This window comes from Nomascus leucogenys, chromosome 16 (genome assembly GCF_006542625.1).
Source record: "Nomascus leucogenys isolate Asia chromosome 16, Asia_NLE_v1, whole genome shotgun sequence".
Lineage (NCBI taxonomy): Eukaryota > Metazoa > Chordata > Mammalia > Primates > Hylobatidae > Nomascus > Nomascus leucogenys.
Genome location: NC_044396.1, coordinates 18,533,447 through 18,550,917, shown reverse-complemented (window position 1 = coordinate 18,550,917; position 17,471 = coordinate 18,533,447).

Sequence of the window (17,471 nt, the reverse complement as noted above, 5' to 3'; positions counted from 1 at the left end):
TCCTCCAAATGGCCCCAGACCAGCAACCTGAGCAGAACACAAATCTAGACTATGGCTCCAAAAGAAGACACTGGAAGTTGAAACTGGAAAATCACATGAAAGAGCAAAGTCCAGGAGTTTCTGCAACAGCTCCTAAATGTAGGATGAATGAAGTCACTGCCTCCATTTTGCATTAAAGACAATATGAAAATAGACAGCTTTTTCCCAGACAGAAAAATAGGAAATGAGCAAGACTCGGCTATCATTGGATATTTTCAAAGGGCCAGAGCACTCTCTTGCACTACAGCCTACTACTGCCTATTGCCAATTGCAAAATGCAGTGAGATTATTGGAATCCAGGATAAAATTAGTGATGTCTGTTAGGACACATGGGAAAGTGATACTATATGACCAGATATTTAACACTCATGCTTTGAAAAGTCAATCCAAATCACAGAATATAGGTGAAGTGAGTTGGAGATAATCTATAGAGATTCAGTCTACATTCTGAATAAAAACAGTCATCAAGAGACAAAAAATAATTCTGAAGTATGTAAGAACAAATGGAGAATACAATTCCAATGAAAAACTGTATGTATGTCCAAGTCAGTTATATACTAACAGAAATTAAAAAGTAGCATAATCAAGGAAGAAAATACTTCTCTCTCTCCTTGTTTTAAGGAACTCAGTGGTATGGGCAGGTAAGCCAGTAATAGTTATGTTCTGTTCATTAGACTTAAGAAGGATTTCCAAATACTCATAATTCAATAATGCAGAACAATTGGAAGAAACTGAAAGCAGAATGGTGCAGAGGGAGAAGTTAACCTGCATTGCAGTTGCAACAGAGCCCTTAGCCAATTCTGCAGAATACTCTGGGGCTGAGACAATCCTTCAGAGTTGTTCTTCAGTGAAAAATGGGATCTCTGAACTACCACAGTAGACCAGTCATGATAGAGGTTGTCCCTGGGGTGGAGTGTATAACCTTGGTGGGGTGGGGTGTACAATTCTGGGTGAAGCAGCTCCCTGCAGATCAAGGGCAGTTCCTGGAAAAGACTCAGCTATGAGTTCTCTGCAGCCAGCACTCCCAGTAGCCAGTGGTATAAACATCATCATCCTAAAGAGGCAAATCTGGGCAGCATGTTAAAGTGTCCACTACAGACAACAACATGAAGAAATAACGTAAAATTTAGGACAGCATTCTAAGCTCCAGAATCCTTTAGCCTTAGTTGATGGATCAATTTCAAGATGAGTGGCAGAGAGAACAGAGAGAAAGCATCTTTCTGATCATCCTCTCCTATGTGAGTCTCTTCTGAATCAAGATCACATGGCTCTCAAAACTTCTTATTAAAATGTCAATATGTCCCTTGAAAATTGTGAGGCACTGATGTAAAGGTACCAATGACCGCTTTTGAGAAGAGAATAAAGATAATGCTATATTCAGATGGACTATGCTGCAAATGTGTATTCTCACTAGAAAATGACAATGGAGGCTTGTGTTTCACCAAAGGGCATTGTGAGGACCATGGCTACCCTAGAAGATGACAAACTGCAAAAGTCACCTAAGGGAGTGAGAGAGCATTTCACTCAAATTTCCTATTCCTTCCTATTTTACTAGGCCAGCCCTGCTGCTCCTGTCCTGTTTTGAATATTCTATTTCTGTGTAACTACATTCTGTGATTTCTGTCCCCTGATAGCAGATGCTTGGCAAACTCTGTGGGCAATTGAAGGATTTGTTTACCTTTGCTCTGAAGCTCTGTTACACTTGTTCTTGCATTTCCATACAGGCAACAGAAGGAAAATAAATGCGTAACATAGAAAAGCAACTACCATTACCTCAAAAATAGGCTGGCTCGATATGTGTTTTCCCTTAACTGCAATTAAATATTTTTTATAATAGTGAATGCCAAATAAGTGCAATGGTCCAAGAGAAAATAGAGAAAACAAATGCCAACAGCCGCCATGTGGCAATCCCAGTTGTATTTGGATATAGCCATTAACTTTTCTTCTCTAGAATTTATAGAGGAAATAATGTTATTCCTTAATATTATTCAGAAATGTTGCAAATTAAGTCTCTGTCAAGTGAATCCAAGATTTGCATGTAAAATTGTGGAATTAGGAATTTAGCAGGGTGAAACTGAGGAGATTCCTCTGCTTTTCAAAATATATTCAGTAATTTTCCAAAGAAAACCGTAGCAAGTGCAGGGTGGAAATCTCTCAGTCAATAGTCTACAGCTTTATAAAGACGATTTTTCCTTGGAGACCATGATCTGAACTACATTATTTCTATATTCTGTATTTCAGCTGAATTTTAAAATTAATTTTCAATTTCCAGACACACAAAACCACTTATTGACTACTAAAATTTCCTTGTTCTCTCTCCTTCCTACCATTGTATCTTTTTATTTTTACAGACTCAAATCAGTCTCCTAAGGTCCTAAATGTAAGCATACCTATAAGTTGCTAGCCAAAATTATCTTAGAAAAGATCTGTTTGACTTTATTATTTACATGAGATAAGGATTACTTTATGTACTGCCTGCGATGTTTTCTGTTTTTGCTAATAAAAATAATACGTGACAAGCAGTTCCTTAATGATTCCTTTCAATTCACTCTTACTATTTTGCTAGGCATTTATTTCCCAGAGACCCAGACAGATATTTTTTAATGGTTAGCATGTTATACATATAACCCATAATTAGGCAATTTTGTTCACCCTGGAGGATTCTGATTATACCCAGCCATTTAATGTTTCAATTCAGTTGGTGTTTTTGCCTTTTTCTCAGAGCACAGCAGATGAGAATGCCCATTCTTGCCCCAATAGGGATTCAGAAAAAGAATAAATACCTAATACTTTGTTACTCTAAGATTGAGTAGGTATTTGTTATATAAAATTTCCCTAATCAATTATAACTTTTACTTTGTGGTTTGTGAATTTTTATGTCTGAAGTTCACTTCCACACCAGAGTTGGGCCATAAAGTTCTTCTTAATTTCTATTAAGCATGGAAATTGATCATTTGGGACTGTAATTAAACATAAGATTCTCAAGAAAATAATTCTAGCACAGAGATTTTCCTATACACAAGTTAGATAACACTTAATGAAGCATTTTATATCCTGTTAAAACTTTATACCATGCAGTCTGTGTATAAAATGGTTATTGAAATAGTTTTAATACTTTTAAAATTATATAACTTCTCATCTAAATAACAAAGTTGGGACTGACACATAAAACAAACAGCCCACAGGCAAGTATTGTATGATATGTATTACTCTTAGTCATTACATTAATATTAACAATATTCATAGGGAATTAAACTATTAATTTTTCATAAGACCTAAAAAAGTCATATTATTGCAATAATTAAATAACAGAAAACACAATGTGGGACTCTAGCTGAATGCAAATAGTATTTAAATAGGTATGTTTCAGTTTTTCTGTAGTGGTATACACTCACAATTTGGCTTAGTTTTTTTGTTCTAGCTATGTGAAATAATCCACCCAATTTTCCTCTTTGCATACAAAAGGAATATTTTGTGCAGTAAAGTTTTCTTTTCCTTCTGAACTGAAGAAACTTTCCCTTTTCCCCTTTTTTAATCCATCTTTTAAAAGGCACATTTTAGCCCAGCCTTCAGTGAATAACACTGCTAGGGAAACAAGAGTTTTTTTAACTCCAAAAAGACAACTTTCTTTTGCTTTCTCTCACACAATCCGGAAGATTTTTAATTACAGAGCATTACTAGCCTTATCATAGGCACATCCAACCACATCCTCTTGTAGAGATTAAAATTGTGCTGAAGGTACTTTCTCTGCAGATGTATTATGCTTGAAAGCAATATAAATGAGTCATGATATTCCTGATTGTGAAACAGAAGGTTGAAATACACAGCAATACCAGAAGTCAGGTGATCCCACACTAATTCTTTCCACTTACTTCTTTTAACAGTGGATAAAATTAGGTATTTGTTGTGATCAACTAGGCATTCAAACATGATTTATTTGGCTTAAGCCATCTCCATGCTTCATTCACATATTCATTAATTCAGGGCCTGCCTCCTGGGCTCTTGTGACATGCCATGTTCCTATCTTCTCCATCAATAGAGTTTTCTGCTCTATTAGTCAGGATGGGCTAGGCTGGGTTGTGATAACAAACTAAGGCTAAAATCTCAATGGCTAGACAATACAAAGATAGATTTCTCATATAAAGTCTAGTGGAAATCAGGTGACTCTCTAAGGCATCTAATCTAGCCTCCAGGCAGTGACTCAGTAACCCAGCTACATTATCCCGTGGCTTTGCCATCTCAGCATTAATAGTGGAAGAGATTACCTAGAGATGACACTGTTGCTTTTCTGTGCTTTGGCCCAGAAGTGATACAGGCATTTGCACTTTCAGTCTATTGGTCAGAACTAGTCATACATTTATGGGATTTGCAACCAGGAAAGATGGTCCAGGGTGTCTGTCTGCTGGTAGAATTCTTGTTATACTCACTACTTTGCCACCATAAAACTAGTTGCCTAAGAAATTATGAGTCAATCTCTTTTGACTCTTTAAGTGAAAACAGCGCTTGAAACATCACCATTTATTGAAGTGATTTTGTTTGTTTTAATGAAATAAGTGTAACTATTGAGTTAGGTAATTAAATAGCTTATATAATTTGAACCTTCATCATTAGCTGGAGTGCAGTGGCACAGTCTCAGCTCACTGCAACCTCCATCTCCCAGGTTCAAGTGATTCTCCTGCCTCAACCTCCTGAGTAGCTGGGATTACAGGTACTCGCCACTATACCCAGCTAATTTTTCTATTTTTAGAGGTTTCACCATGTTGCCCAGGCTGGTCTTGAACTCTTGACCTTAGATGATCCACTCACCTCGGCCTCCCAAAGTGCTGGGATTACAGGTGTGGGCCACCACTCAGGGCCTTCATATATTATTTTTAAACTCTTTAGATTTTTAAAAGTTAAACAAAATATTATTTTTAAATTTCATCTAGAAATGTAAAAACCAGTGTTAATAGAGATACGTTTATTTGCAATGCATCTTTTTCCCTTTCAAAGAGCCCCAATGTCCCATCTGTATTACTACCAGTAGGTGCTAAAATGACTGTTTATCTTTAGTGATAATTAGTTCATTACTTCTTAATTAATTATTAATATCTGCAATGTTTCTACCCAGGCAACCTAAAGATTAAGGAGAAATCCTGCTCCTTTGTCTTTCTCATCTTTCATTTACAAGCAATCATTAAATTCTGTCAGTTCTACTTCATCAATATCTCTCAGATCTGTTCATTTCCTGGCTTCTCCATTGTCACAATATCTTATTTCACATTTCTGCCATCTCTCACCTGCATAACTATGAAAACCTCCTAACTTACTTTTCTGAATCTTATTTTGCACATCTCCAATCTATTCTCTGCTCCTCATCTACAGTTTTGTAAATATAGCAATCTAGTTGTTCATGTGTGTGTATATTCAAATGTGGTCACATAATCATCATCAGCCACTAGTTTGTGTCATATTCTGAGCATAGAATACCAAGGCTTAATATGTCCTGCCAACCTTTCCAGCTTCATCACTACATAACAGCGCCTATTGAGTTCTAATTATTCTCAGAATCACACTTCTGTCATTATTGGAGAGATTCACTGTATCTTCTTATGCCTGAAATATTCTGACTTCATGGCTCCCACTCCCAACTAATTTCTCTTTATTTTTTGGGACTTGGTTTAACAGTTGTCTCTAAACATGAGTGAGGCCCTCTTCCTTCAAGTTTTCACACTTTGTGCTGGCCCATCATATTATAACTCTCATTGCACAAGACGGTAATTTCCTCCTTGTTGTGGGCCTCTCGAGTTACATCAGCCTTGTTCAAGGTGTGGTCCAAAGAGCACCTTTATCTGAATCACTTGGGGAGCTTGTTAAAATTGTACATCCTAAGATACCACTTTAGATCTATGGAATCAGAATCTCTAGGAGTAAGGGCCAGGACTCCGTATTTAAACAAATTACTCAGGTAATTCTAATCCTACTACATTTGAGGAACTATTACAATAGGGCTGCATGTCCTCTTGGAGACAGACTGGGGCTTGAGTATTTTCTTCCTGTGCATCTTCTTCTGTTTAGCACGGTGCCTGGTGCATGGTATGTAAGCAAGAAAGAACTATGGATATTTTAACCATTTGTGACTTATTGGTCAATATCTCCACAAACCTTATCTTCATAACTCAACCAAGACTAAGCCTAGATTTAATTGGCTCACTAAAAATATGAAAGCAACCTGAGGTTTATGAACTTATCATTAAATTGTAGGTGTTTCTAATTTACCAATCATTGTTTTATACATGTTTCTACTTAAGCTTTATTTCTAATTGTTACTTAACATATGTGAAATTATAAAACAAATTCTGTTTTCTAGAATTATTTTACATTTTTATTAACATGAAACTGTGACTTCTAAACATTTTTAAAATTTTAATTTAAAATGCTCTGCTAAAGTTATACTTACGTAGTTTTTACACTTAACATGTCTACAGATATTCCAGATACCTAAGATATTACGATATTTATTTCTAAGATTCATGCATTCATTCATTGGACAAATATTTAGAGAGCATATACTATGTGTCAAGCACAATGTTAGGTATTGCGTATATATTGGTAAACAAAAGAGAAGTAGTCGTTCCTGCCCTTAAGAGTGCATATTATTATTGGGACACAAGCATTAGATAAACAAACAAATATATGTGTTGGTGGAGGAAGTGTGTATGTGTATGTATTATACAAAATGTGAAGTGCCAGGAAAGAAATAAAAAGGGGTGTTATGTGGGAATAATAAGATCAAGGGCTTATTTAATGTCTACCTGTGGCTTCCCTGGAAAAACATTTCTGCTGAAGTTGAAGGATGAGTGAAGTCGTCAATGTCAATGAGAGACAGATGGAACAATAAGTACAAAAGCCCCGGGACAGAAACTTGGGCATTCACGACCTAAAAAAAGCCCAAGATATTTGAAGGATCATGAGCAAGGGGGAAAGTGGCCCAAGATGAGGTTGGAGCCACAGCTTCAGGTCAGGTCAGGATGGACCTTGCCAGCCATAGTAAAAGAATATGAATGTTCTTCTGAAAGCAATGGGAAGTTACACCAGGGTTAAACAGGGTTGACGTGTAATTTAATTTTTAATTTTTAAGAGAGCATTCTCTCTGAAGTGTAGAGAATTGAATTTAGAAAAGGAAAAGAGTTTTAAACAAACGGATTAGATGGATATTGCAGTTGTTCAGATATGAGAGGGGGTACTCTGATGTTGGCAATTAAGAGAAATGAGCAGATCGAGCTACATTTTGGAGATTATAGCAACAATAACTATCCATGGGCTTGACCCCACAAGAAGAGGGAGTCAAGGTGGGGTTAGCGGGGAGGGAAGTCAAGCTTCTGAATTGAAAGCTTCGTAGTCCCGTCAACTGCAAGCAGGAAGCCTGAGGGAGAGATAAACTGTGAAGTAGAGGAGATTACAAGAGTTAAGTTTAGGACATGTTAAGATAGAGACGCCGCTGAGACATTTAAGTAGAGATGTCAAGTAGGTACTTGATTAATTGGTATAAAATATAAACCACAGAGGAAGCTGAAAATGTTCTCACCACTTCATATTCTGAGATTAATGTTAGCAGCATTTCCATCTTATTATTTTTGTCGATACCATGGTCCATTTTTACAATTAATGTAGGGATAAACCTCTAAATTTAACCCCCTTTACCCTGCTGCATCTTTCTACCCTGAAGAAACTCAGAAGACAGAACAAATTTATTCAAATTCTAAAGTCATTTTATATTTGAACTGGAGGAAAATGAACACATATATTTACCTCTAGACATTTCTGTGAGCAAAGTATGAATTAAAAAATTGGCATTCAAATTCAAGAAAATATATGAATTTTCTCAGTTTACTGTTGAATATTCTTAATGTCTCTCTGTCATTTTACAGACTCCAAATTAACTGCAATGACAGCTGTTTTACATAACAAAGAATAAATTAGTAACTGAGCTCAATAAGCATTTATTGAGCATAACTTGATGGATAACAATAATAATAGATCACTTTTATTAAGGTCTTACTAAGTTACAGACACAATATTCAATGCTTTCTCCTATAAGTTTTAGATTGAGTTTCATAAGAAGTCTGTAAATACTATTATAACCCCCATTTCACAAATGAAGAAACTAAGACTTCAGAGAAATTAAATAATTTTTCTAAAAGCACCCAGCTAAGGAGTGACAGAAAGAGGATTCTAATACAGTTCATCAGACATCAAAATTTTTGCTGTTAACCATGAAGTTAGGCTGCCTAGAAACTATGAAGGATGAAAGAAGAATATAACTTTAAAAAAGAATTTAAAGTGTTGATAATCCAGCCTAAGAAGGAAAATGTGAGAGAAGGAATTAAGATCTGTTGAAAGCCTGCAACTATCCTTTGCCCTACCTAAGGCAAAGAAGGCTTCCCTCCTCTTTAAACCACCACCTCCCTCACTTGCTTGCTCTACACCCAACAATATGAATACAGAGCCGGCCTGGGTAGCCTCCAGTGCACTAAGGTCGTACTTGCAGAGATGGGGCTGCAACCCCAGGAGAGTGGCTGGTTTCCGATCTCAGGCTGAACACTGATGGACGAACCAGAGCAAACAATCCAGATTGTTAAGTGTCAAGAAATTGATGCCTATGAAACAGAGAAATAGAGCTTTCCATGTGCTCAAGACTTATTCACTGGAAGGCTTTATTGGAATTTAGGACTAAATCCTCGTTAGTATGTGTTATGTTGCTTGGCCTTCCCTCCTTCATTATGTATCTTCCTCAGAGGCTTTACTGGAAAAGATAGATGGATTCAGGGATTCCTAGGGCCATGGTCTAGGAACATTAATGCCATCTTTAATGGAACCACATCCCATTAGCCTTAATAACTGCAATGTGCTAGGACTTTGAATACGGTTGATCCTCTGCTTCACAGTGCTTGCTTGGTTTAGTAGTACCATTGTGCCTGCTATACTGAGAGGCTCATAGTTTGGGACTTTAAGAAGCTAGGATTCAAATTTCCTAACCACAAAAGATTCTTATATATGCAAAAATTAACCTCTCCTGACTGCTGTGTGTGCTGGTGTGATTGTAGATATATGATAAAATTAAGAGAACAGCTTCTGTTTTGAATTGTGATAGGATTACATTATAAGTGTAAAATTTTGCTCAGCACACTCCATTTCTTTGTGCCTCAGTTACCAAAGGCACAAAATGATAGTGATAAGATAGGATCACAATAAAGATCAAGTGATGTATACACTAGAGTGCTTACGTCAGGCCTGATACACAGAAAATATTTTATGTACTAAAACATACACCCATTTCATTTTGCACAAAGCTTTTTAGCTGTAATTACAAAACTGTTAGACGTTCTTTTAATTGCTTATCTATATTGCCTCATTGTTGCCTGTGTTACTGAAATAATCAACATATTCCGTAAAGAGATTACTTATTGTTTCATTGTATTACCAATTAAATTAACTCTTTGCATCTCTCATTTGGATCTCTACCTATTTTTAGATGCATTTCTTTATAATGTAAAGATTATTCACCTGTATTTCCCATAGTTTCTATGTGATTCCAACTCTGCATGGGCAGCCAATTTTTTAACATATACCTTTTTAATTTTAACTTCATAAATATCCTCAAGGTATATTTTATTATCCCCATTTTACAAAGAAGGCAAATATATGCCCAATACTGTGTATTAAAAGTCTTTGCCAAGATTCAGACCAAAACTATGCTACTTCCCAAGTTACTCTGAATAAATAACAATTACGAAATAAACTAAAAATAATAATTAAGTGCTAAATGAAGGGGGACTTGACCTGAGTGCAAATATGATCCTAAAAAGAGAAGTTCAGTGAAGGTACACATTTTTTTTTTTTAAGAATGACTGCAAGGGGAAAGCAAGATATGAGCTTGTCCTGACAGAGAGGTTTGGTGAGCCGGCAGATTAATTATGGCTTTGCCTAAATGCATGGAACTTGAAAACAAAAAGTGACAAATGCAGGGCACAATAAAGAGTACCTACCTGAGCAAAAGCTAACTGTTGAGAAGCTATAGGAGATGTGGTTAGATCTTAAAATGAGCCAGTTTGTAAATGTCCATAAAAACTAAGTGCTGAATTTTGAAACTAATAAAAACAACCTTTTCTTTTTGGTGACTTTTTTTAGCATTTTATTTTCTCTATGGATATGATACTTATTCCCTTTGGCTTCATAGCAATTCTCATGTATGCCTCAAATTTCAATTGAAATGCTTTCTCCTCCAGGATGTCTTCTCCAGTATCTTCAGGCACAGTTAAGCACACCGTCTTCTTTTCTCCCTTGGTGCTTAACAGGGAGAGTGCAGTAAGTCTCCCATTAATCTAATGATTTCTCAACTATTTGTGTTCTCCAGTGAGTTGTGGAAACACTGGAGGTCAGGAAATATGTTATATGTGGTGTTTTGTATCCTAACATTCATATTAATGTCTAGCACACAGCAGGCACTTAATAGATGCTTGCTGCTTGAATGAATAAGCAAATGAATGGTTCTGTAGAAGAGAAATGATACTGAAAGCGCTATCTGATAAAAACACAAAGAATGGACTGGAACAGGAGACATTTACAGGCAGTCAAATTGTTCATGTCATAAATGCATCAGGAGTATTATTTGGACAATATGTAGGAAGTGCTCTGTTACATGCTGATGCTGAATCACTGATAATACAAGAATAGCTTAATCCTGTGACCCTGACTCTCCAAAGTTACCCTATCAAAAATCACTAATGTGAAAAATTACTTTAGTTTAAATAGATTTGACAAATGAGGCAAATATGATTTAATTGGATCAAAGGTTTTGAGGCAAAAATTCTTCAGCATTTTTTTCTAATGAAGCTCATATGACTTAACAGGAAGACTTAGAAAACAATTGCTAAACTGAACTGTTCAAATCTTTTGTTTTTTTTTTTTTTGCTATGCATAGTCTGTAGCAATAATTAGAATTTACCATGGAAAAGTTCATTATATTGAAATCTACAAACAAAATAAGAAACTATAGCACTGTGAGACCATACTTTCCCAAATCCATTTATTTTATTATGTCTTGCTTATCCATAATGTACTATGACAATATGGCATTCTTGGGGGAGAAAAAGGAAAAGAATGAATTTCCATAGCCTTATTCCTAACTGTGGCCTCAAGCAATAGAAGATTTTTAATGTGCCGAACAATTAAGATTCTCCATTCCACCAAATGAATTGGCCTAAATGAAATTTTATTTATTATACCTGGTGGAATCATTGCATCTCCCTTCCTAAAGAATAAGCCACTTATTAAGAATAAATTGTATGTGGATTTAAGTTAAGCATTAATATTAAAATATATTTTACTTTAAAAATTTGTACATTTATGAAATCATCCATTTTTATGGGGAGGAAGGATAATTTAATTGATTTCCACCACTGCTCAATGAATACGACCAGCTTCAGGCAAAATCCATTAGAGGAACATCTCTACCAGAATGAAACACAAATTCAATGAACACTTATATGCAACATTTGGAAATTCAGGCTCCAGGCTGATGAAAGTGATTCAAATGACTGCCTCTCATTAAATGTTGAGAGCAAAACAGAACTGATATGTCACTCTAAATGAGCAACTCTTTCAACTGTTACACAGGGTAGAATAGTATCTTGAACATTTCTTTCTTATAAACAAATTAAAGTAATAATCAATGCAGTAATTCAATCATTACAGAAGATAATGAAAAGACTTAACCAGAAAATGCATAAATTAATATACAGAGAATATATATTCTAAAATTAGAAAACAAATTAAAGAAGCCACATTAGTAAAACAGAACTAATGAATGCCATAAGATTTTTTTGTTCTCAGTATTGTTCCCAAACATTAAATAAACTTAAATTTATTCTTGTTTTATTAAAATTGCATAATATTTAAGAAAACGATTATAATAACTGATTTTAAATTGTGTGTTCCTTGTATTTGTGTAATCAAGGAACATCACTTAAATTCATTTTCTATTTTTTTGTGGAAATTGATTTTTAAATTGTCTGTTTATTGTATTGGTGGTCTTGAGGAACATCATTTTAATTCATTTTTTATATTTAACATGTAACCAAAAATCTCCTTCTGTCTTTTAGATCATTTCAATAATATTGAACATAAGTAGTCTGGAAAAGAAAGGATAAAAAATTGCTAGCTAATATATAAAGAGTGGTCAAAGAATGACTAGATGACAGAGGTAGTTTACGGCATGAGTTTTTTAAATAATATATTTTCTTGTCAGTCAACAAAGAGAAATAGGAAAGATAGTGCTTTCTGAGAGTACATAGGGAAGGTATGAAGAAAAGAAGGAGCAGGAGTGATTTAACAGGTGTAACAGCTGAAGAGAGTGGTAAGATGAACAATGAGAATGGAGAAAGGAAAGAAGTAATGACGTTAAGTAAATATTACTCAGAAAAGGAAAAGGATCTAGCCAGGGTGCTCAGGAAATTCTCTCTACACCTCCTAGAACCCTACCATCCTATATATAGGACAAATCATGCCATCTAACGTATCTAAAGCTTTTGCAACCTTTTCCATCCGATGGACTTTGCCCTTCCCATTTTCCACTGATATCCACTAGAGTACTTCCCCACCAGTGGCTCTCAAAGTTTTCTAATTGTGCTCCACACATGTGCTTCTCATGCCTATAAAAATCTAACAAAAAAGGAAAAAGACTCAGAACTCTTAGGTCATCATAGGGATAGCTAAGAGAATTCATCTTTATGCCTTCCTTTACTAAGGAGTCTTTCAGACTTGAGGTGATGGTCAAGATGGATGATTCAGACCAAATAGACATCACCAGGAAGCATGGGCAGTTTGGAGGAAGAAGGTCTGTGTTCATTCCAGCCACCAGATCACTATCTCCTCTTTTCCATCATGTTCTCTCCACAAGAAGTTACCTTTTAGTATTGCACTACCCAGGCTTCCTTATTCTCTGGCTTTCATTTTGTTTTGGCTAATGAGAATGGCTGACAAAAGTTGGAAGTTAGAAAAGGAGACACTGATTGGGCGTTACTGACTTCCCACCTGATTTGTCAGTCTGCTGCTGGCATTCAATAGGCATTGCCATCATCACAGCAGCCACTCCTCCCTGGATCCAAGCTGTCTCCCAGCTCAGACAACCAATTCTCTCCTCTTGCCCCTTCAAGCCTAGGGGCATTAACGGTTTCCCCTGAAGCCAGTCCCTGATATAGTAGTCTTTGATCATTTACTTAACTCTGTGCACACAACAGTGATTGTTCTACTCATAAATGTCTCCCCAATTAAACCCCCTGAGTGTGCCATCTTTTGCTGTCAGGACCCTCACTGACATCACACATCATACTCCTTCCCTAAGAAGCTCTGGGAAAGCCAGAGTGCAGAATTCCAAGGGGCACTCTGGAAGCGCAGAACTGGAAATGACCACTCTGTGAACATCACCCCACTTCTTCCACTGACCAGGATGAATCTACTCAAGATATTTGCCAGAAATGATTGCAAGATCCCTCAACATATATCCTACATGTTATTGACAAAGAAGAGGAGGTTACTAAGAATGTACAATGTGATACTGGTGGATATTTAAAATAAACAAATACAAATATTACCCATATCTTTACCCTGCAAAGATGTCAAGCAATATTTAATGGTCATTCTATCACAGTTCCTTATTTATTTTATTTCTTGCAATATTACAAGCTACTATAGTTATAGAGGTGTTTTCATTTGCTTTGCTCCCTTGATTGTTTATGTCTGTCTCACTCACTGTACAGAAGTCATGTCTGCATTCTTTATTGTGCATCCCCAATATCCAAGCAGAGCACCTGGCACAGACAGTCATTCAATTAAAATATTTGTGAATGAATTATTAAAAATAGGTTTTCTTAAGTATATATTGTGCTCATAGCCAAGGGGAAAAACGCAAAAAGGAATACAACTGCAATGGGGTATGATAAAATGCTATGTACAAGGCAATAAATTGAGAACTTTATATCCATTATCCATGTAATTGTCCTCACCATCCAATGGAATCATGTATTATTGTTATTCCCATTTACAGATGAGAAAATATTTTCAGAGAAGATTAGTAACTCACCTAATTTCAAACAGCTAGTAAGTGAGAAATTAGGACTTGAGCTTATATTTATCTTATTCCATTTCATGGCAGTGCTGAGTATTGATTCATTCAATTAATATTTATGTGAGTGCTTATTTTGTACCATATACTATTCTAGGAACTTGGCATATTGCAGTAAACAAAAGCAAAAAAGTCTCTCTCTTTATTGTGCTGGCATTCAAGGTTGCAAAGAAAAACAACAAAAGTCAATAAGATATATAATAAAATGAGTCATTATTTTTTTGAAGACAAAGCAGAGTAGGGGTATAGAAATAATGAGGAGACTGCTAATTTAAATTGAGTAGTCAGGGAAAACCACTCTGAGAGCTGTGCAGTTGCTACCCCATTTAACACCTCTAGGCACATTAGAAAAAGGCACATCTTCCTCCAGGCATATGCACCCTTTCCTTGGCCATCAGCATGGCTCTCTGTTTCCGCGGCAACCACACAGTCCAGGTTCTCATTTTCTCATATTTTGTTAACTGCAAGTTTTCTGATTTCTCTGTCTACCTTTAGGCTCTTCCTCTCTTAAGCTCTCATGACCACTGCTATCAGATTAATTTTAATTAATCTTAATTAATCTACCCTAGCAAACCAAGGAGATATTGGATTCCAGCCCCCATTTTAATCTTACAATTGTAGCTTTGTGTAGAGTTCAGCTGATGCAACTGCCTATTTGAGGAGGGGATGTTTGATCGAAGGCCTGAATGAAATGAGGAAATGTGATGTAAAAAGCAATTTAAAAAAAAGTTCTAAGACTAGAGCATGTTTGGTACATCATAGGCACAGCAAAGAGACCAATGTGATGGGGTGAGCAAGGAAGGGGAAAGGGACATGAAAAGGGGTTGGAGAGGTGGCCATTATAAGCCTGGTAAGGACTTTGCACCTTATGCTAAGTGTAAGATAAAGCCATTAAAGTAGAAAGATATTTTCACTTAACAGGAAAAACTTCTTCACATGAACAAGTAAGATTTGACCTGAAAGTATAAGAATGAGCTGGAGTCCGCCCGGCGCAGTGGTTCACGCCTGTAATCCCAGCACTTTGGGAGGCTGAGGTGGGCGGATCACGAGGTCAGCAAATCGAGACCATCCTGGCTAACATGGTGAAACCCCGTCTCTACTAAAAATACAAAAAATAAGCTGGGCGTGATGGCGGGCGCCTGTAGTCCCAGTTACTCGGGAGGCTGAGGCAGGAGAATGGCGTGAACCCGGGAGGCGGAGCTTGCAGTGTGCCGTGATCGCGCCACTGCACTCCAAGCTGGGCGACAGAGCGAGACTCCGTCTCAAAAAAAAAAAAAAAAAAAAAAAAAGAATGAGTTGGAGTCATCCCATAAATAGAGGTTCCACGTAGAAGGAATCTGCCAGGTTGGAGGGTCAGGTCCGAAACAAAAATAGTTAGACTCCCTTATCCTTGCCAAACCACCAGCGGTAGCACGAAGACAGTTTGTCAACAATGTGGTATTTCTGACTTTTCTCCAGATCTACTGAATTATAACGTGCATTCTAAACAAGATTAGCAGATGAATTATAAACATGACAAGGATGGTGGGTGATATCGTTTGTCTGTGTCTTCACCCAAATCTCAACTTGAATTGTAGTTCCCATAATCCCCACGTGACATGGGAGGGACCCAGTGGGAGGTAATTAAATTATGGGGGCAGCTATCCCCATGCTATTTCCGTGATCGTAAGTGAGTTCTTATGAGATCTGATGGTTTTATAAGGGGCTTTCCCCAACCTTCACTCTGTACTTCTCTCTCCTGCCGCCATGTGAATAAGGATGTGTTTGCTTCCCCTTCAGCTCTGACTGTAAGTTTCCTGAGGCCTCCCCAGCCATGCTGAATTGTGAGTCAATTAAACCTCTTTCCTTTGTAAATTACCCAGTCTCAGGTATGTCTTTATTAGCAGCATGAGAACAAATTAATACAGTGGGTGAGAGGGAAGAATGATTGGCCCAGCATTGCTGGATCCCAGGGATCAGGTGAGAGTGGGCATAGAGGCTTAAGAGGCTGGAAAGTTAGGTTGGGCCCATTGAGAAGGGCCTTGTGCACCATGATTAAGAGTCTGGAGCATCTTGTCCAGAGAAAATGTTCCCAGCTTGCCACAGCATAATAACTGCCTCACAATGGCTAAGTAACACATCTGTGAAACTCAGTATTTTAAAAAAGTAAAAAACTTCCATGCATTAGTTCAAACAAAATCAAATAAGTTAACAAATACTAATAAATAGAAATGTATTCTTTTAAAAAGTGGCCATATTTTTGTCTATTTGAGATAAAAACTATTATCTGATTATATATGATTACTCACCCCATGTTCATTGATATCTATTCTTCAAAAGCCCTGAAATATGCTGAACAAAATGAGAAACAAAATAGCCCTTGTAGATGTACATCAGTGAGTTGTTTATTCTTTTCATTTCTCATGTTCCAGAGGCCAGGTTACATTGCAAATGTGTTCTTTCTAGGAATGTAAATGTGATCAATTAAAGGGCTTCTCCCTGTCTTTGTTTTGGCACAGAGACTGCTCCACCTTCCCCTGCCTCTTATTAAACATAATAAATAGGGATATTCAGAATTCATCACAAGGAGAAGGGGTCAGAATAACAGAGAAACTGACAAATGCAACATATGACTTGAATATTTTTACTAGTATAATATTTTGCAAGGTGACTTTCATTTTTCCGTTGTTTCTTTAATCTTTTTTTTTCTTACTGTCATTTCAACAAGCTAGGGCTTCAAAAAGAAGCAGATTGGACAGAAAGGGACAGTGGGTACCCAGGACCTGAAAGGTGCATGGAGGGAGCCTAGGAAGGGTACCATATGCAATAGAAAAAAAAAACAACAACAACAGGGAAGTTCAGTCAGACCTCATTGGCCTCGGAAAGAGCTGGCATTGAAATCTTGGCAGAAGTTCAATATGTAGGGACAGAACTTCACTAGGGGAGGAAAGAGGGAGCTGAAGATAGAGAGAGAATCATGTGGCACACTAGAAAGGGCCCTGTACATCATGATGACAAGTCGTACTTCAACCTGATCTCTCAGAAGCTGTATTAGTCCTTTTTCACACTGCTATAAAGAACTACCTGAGACCGGGTAATTTATGAAGAAAAAAGGTTTAATTGACAAAGAGACCCCTGTCTCTACAAAAAATTAAAAAGTTGGTGTGGTGGCACACACCTGTAGTCCTAGCCACTTGGGAGGCTGAGGCAGGAGGATCACTTGAGCCCAGGCATCTGAGGTTACAGTGAGCAATAATTGCACCACTGCACTCTAGCCTGGGTAACAATG